The following is a 4526-nucleotide window of genomic DNA, read 5'->3' as shown; positions in this document are numbered from 1 at the left end:
TGATTCTATGTTTTTCTCTTTCATCACTTTAAATATGTCCTACCAGTCCCTTCTGGCTTGCACAGTTTCTGCTGAAAGATCAGCTGTTAACCTCATGGGCTTCCCTTGTGTGTTATTTGTTGTTTTTCCCTTGCTGCTTTTAGTATGTTTTCTTGTATTTAATTTTTGACAGTGTGTTTAATATGTGTGTTGGCATGTTTCTCCTTGGATTTATCCTGTATGCGACTCTCTGTGCTTCTTGGACTTGATTAACTATTTCCTTTCCCATATTAGGCAAGTTTTCAAGTATAATCTCTTCAAATGTTTCCTCAGCCCCTTTTTTTTCTCTTCTTCCTCTGGAACCCCTATAATTTGAATGTTGGTGCATTTAGTGTTTTCCTAGAGGTCTCTGAGACTGTCCTCAGTTCTTTTCATTCTTTTTTCTTTATTCTGCCTTGCAGTAGTTATGTCCACTATTTTATCTTCCAGGTCACTTATCCGTTCTTCTGCCTCATTTATTCTGCTATTGATCCCATCTAGAGTATTTTTCATTTCATTTATTGTGTTGTTCATAATTATTTGTTTCATTTTTAGTTCTTCTATGTCCTTATTAAATGTTTCTTGCATTTTGTCTATTCTATTTCCAAGATTTTGGATCATCTTTGCTATCATTTTTCTGAATTCTTTTTCAGGTAGACTGCCTATTTCCTCTTCATTTGTTAGGTCTGGTGGGTTTTTATCTTGCTCCTTCATCTGCTTTGTGTTTTTATGTCTTCATATTTTGCTTATCTTAGTGTGTTTGTGGTCTCCTTTTTGCCAGCTGCATGTTCGTAGTTCCCGTTGTTTTTCGTGTCTGTCCCCAGTGGCTAAGGTTGTTTCAGTGGGTTGTGTAGGCTTCCTAGTTGAGGGGACTAGTGCCTGTGTTCTCGTGGATGAGGCTGGATCTTGTCCTTCTGATAGGCAGTTCCATGTCTGTTGGTGTGTTTTGGGGTGTTTGTGCATTTATTATGACTTTATGCAGCCTCTCTGCTAATGGGTGTGGTTGTGTTCCTGTCTTGCTAGTTGTTTTGCATAGGATGTCCAGCACTGTAGCTTGCTGGCTGTTGAGTGAAGCTTGGTGCTGGTGTTGAGATGGAGATCTCTGGGACTTTTTTGCCATTTGATACTATGTGGAGCTGGGAGGTCTCTTGTGGACCAGTGTTCTGAAGTTGGCTCTCCCCCCTTAGAGGCTCAGCACTGATTCCTGGCTGCAGCACCAAAAGCCTTTCATCCACATGGCAACCAATGGATCACTGAAGAAGTCAAAGAGGATATAAAAAATACCCAGCTATAATGAAGTGCCTTTTCCTCCTCCTAGGGGTATCAAAGGAGACTGACCTGGGAACCTAGCAGCATCTTCCCTTGCCAGTGTGATGTTGGAGGAGGCCTCTCATTAGTCAGAAATTGAACTCTTTTGTATGGTCAAGCCTTGCTGCAAAGAAGTCTGGGAAGTTCCTTCTAGTGTATCTTTCTTTTCAGTTATTGTATTCTTCTAGTTTCACTGCTTCTTTTTTGTATTTTCTAGTTCTTTGTTAAAGTTCTCTTTGTGTTCATCTATTATTTGCCTGAGTTCACTTAGCATTTTTATGGCTATTGCTTTGAAGTATTTTTCAGGTAAATTATTTTCCTCTGTTACATTAGGGTTTTTTCCTGAGCTTTAACTTGTTCTTTCATTTGAAACCTATTTTTCTGTTTTCTCATTTTGTTTAAGTTTCTCTGTTTTTCGCTATGAAATTAGGTGAAATAGTTACCTATTCTGGTCTTAAAGGCATATCTTTGTGTGGAGGCATCCCTGTGCATTCTACAAGTGCCTAGTGGCTTATTGGGAGAGTTCGACTTGAGGTGAGCATGGGCTACATCTTCTCCCTGGGTACACTGGCCTTAGTGGGAGATAGGGCTGGAATCAGAGGGGCCAGAGACAGAGCCAAGTGTGAATTGGGGATTATCCTAGGATCAATGGTGGTCACTGCCATATTGGAGTTGTGGCTGGGGCCTGAAGGCTTAGGTTTCACTTTTTCCCTGGTGTGTGTGTCTTTGTTAGAGGCAGTGTTGGGGCCAGAAGGGTTGGAGCCACACTACTGAGCAGGCTCTGCTCCTTCCCTGGTGTATGTGCACACTGGCATTGGCATTCTCCACCCTAGCTAGGGGCAAGGCTGTGACAAGCTGGCTCTGCTCCTTCCCCAGTGAGTGCATGTGCATTGGCAGTAGTGGCCTCCATCTTAACAGGAAGGAGTGCTAAAGCAGGAGGGTCTGGAATGGTAGCCTGGTGCAGGCTGTGAGTCATGCTGAAGCAGTGCTGGCAGGCTGGCAAGAGCACCAGGCAGCTTTTCAATCTATGATATCCATGCTGGGACTGGGAGCCAGCAAATCTGTGTGTGTTCTTCAAGATTGGAGTCCTGGTTTCTTACATCTTTCCGTTATGCCCCACTGGTTTTCAAACCAGATAATGGAGCTTGATTTCCCAGTGTCAGACCCTAGGGCTGGGATGCCTAATATGTGGCTTAAACCCCTTGCTCCCCAGGGAGGATCCTGAGCCTTCTGGGTCACCCACTAGTGATGTAGGTCCTGACTAACTCACTTCTCCTCCCTTTCTACTAGACTCTGTGTGGATCTTTCATTACAGCCTTGGTTGTAGAAGAGTCACTCTTCTAATCTTCAGGTCATTCTCCGTGAGAGTTGCTGTTTATGTAGTTGTAGTTTTAATGTGTTTGTGGGGGGAGGTGAGCTCAGGGTCTTTCTACTCTGCCATCTTGATCCCACCTCTGACCAGTGCTTCTTTTTCTATATGATGTGAATAGCTACTTTTACCACCAACTCACAGTATTGGTCCTGAAAGAACACAATATGGGACTTATTTGCCTTGAGTTGACACTCATACTTCAAGATTCAATGTCCACATATCTTGACCTCTCCCTACCCTCCAAACCCATCCTCTTTTTATGAGAGACTCACTGACTATCAATTATTGGTGTCCCTCCTCAATAGCACACTCAGACGTGAGTATACAAGAAAGTGATCCCCACCTGCGGGCTGAATCTAAGTTATCTAAGGTGACTATCTCCATAGACTAACTCCTCTAGTGAGTTCCTCCCTTCTGTATTGTTATTACAGTTGCAACCACTCTGTTGTACTTGTTTGCAGCTTTCTTAAGGCATAGCTGACATATGAGAAACTGCATATATTTGAAGTATAAAAGTTGATTTTTTGACATATATATATACTCATGAAACCATCACCATAATTAAGATAATAAACATGTCTACCACCCCCCACACCAATATTCCTCATACCCTGTTATAATATATCCCTCCCTCCCACCACCCAACTACCTTGCAATCTCCTCTTGCCCTTCTTGACTTGGTTTGGTAATGTTAAAGTGTTCCAACCCAGGAAAACAGTTAGATTCTCTGCATCTGAGCCAAGAGTAGAAGACATTCCTTGGGCTTTGCTTCATTCCTCCTTTGAAAAGAAGTCAGACCCTCCCAAAGACTTATCTTTGCAGCTGTACACAAACAATTCTAAGACTAGATCAAAGGCCTTAAGTAAGGAACTAGGAGATTGAAACACTTCTATAAGTTGCAAGTAGGATCTAAAGTTGCAAATTACTTGAAGATAAACTGAAGAAAGATTTGAGGTGAAAGCATGTTTCTTAAGGAAACTTCTATTATAAAATAGCATACATTTGAAAAGTAACAAAAAGAAGAAAATCTGCATCATCCTACTACTCTAGCTGAACACTGTCAGTCATTTGGCATGTTTTCATTCCTGACTCTTCCCCCAACCAGAAAAAAAAAAATTATTTATTGAAACCTATTTTGAATGCAATTTTTGAGTTTAACTTTTTCTATATATACCTCCAGCACACACCATCATAATAAAACCATACAAGCATGGGTATATATTTTTCTCAGGTCTTAGAGAAAGAATCAACATGTCTTCTTAGAGGACGTAGCTGCAATATGAGGCTAAGAACAAAAGCTCTATATTGTGGTTCTGCTAGCAGGTTCTAGAGAATTAGAATCTATAAAAATAGAGAAATGTTTCTTCTCTGTGGAACAAAAAGTTTACAGCAGGAAAGAACAACCCCCAGGGAAATCCAACTGCTATAGCCAAAGGTATACATTTTTGGGGGGATATTATGGATGAGAAGCTAACTTCTGAGTGTACTTTGAGTGTACATAGACAAGTACACTCAGAACTTAGCTTCCTCATCCTTATAATTCCCACTTTCCCTTTACTAGTTTGGAAGGACTCATTTATTGCTGATTTTCTATGTTCAGCAATCCAGATGGCCTATTGACCAGTTAACATGTAGTCCACCCCATATTTATTGGAAGCAGTGGAATGGAATAGACACCCCCTTTCTGAGATTTTCATAAGGAGAGGGAGGACAAATTTCTTACCCCCAACCCAAGAACAGGTAGTTATGCTCAAGATTCTATTTTCTTAAGAACTTCAAAGATGTGTTTTGAAAAGGAAAGGAAAGTTGTGCTCTGATCCTTTCCCTA

This window comes from Lipotes vexillifer, unplaced genomic scaffold (assembly GCF_000442215.2).
Source record: "Lipotes vexillifer unplaced genomic scaffold, Lipotes_vexillifer_v1.1 scaffold682, whole genome shotgun sequence".
In the NCBI taxonomy this organism is placed as follows: domain Eukaryota; kingdom Metazoa; phylum Chordata; class Mammalia; order Artiodactyla; family Lipotidae; genus Lipotes; species Lipotes vexillifer.
This window is presented reverse-complemented; position numbering follows the sequence as displayed.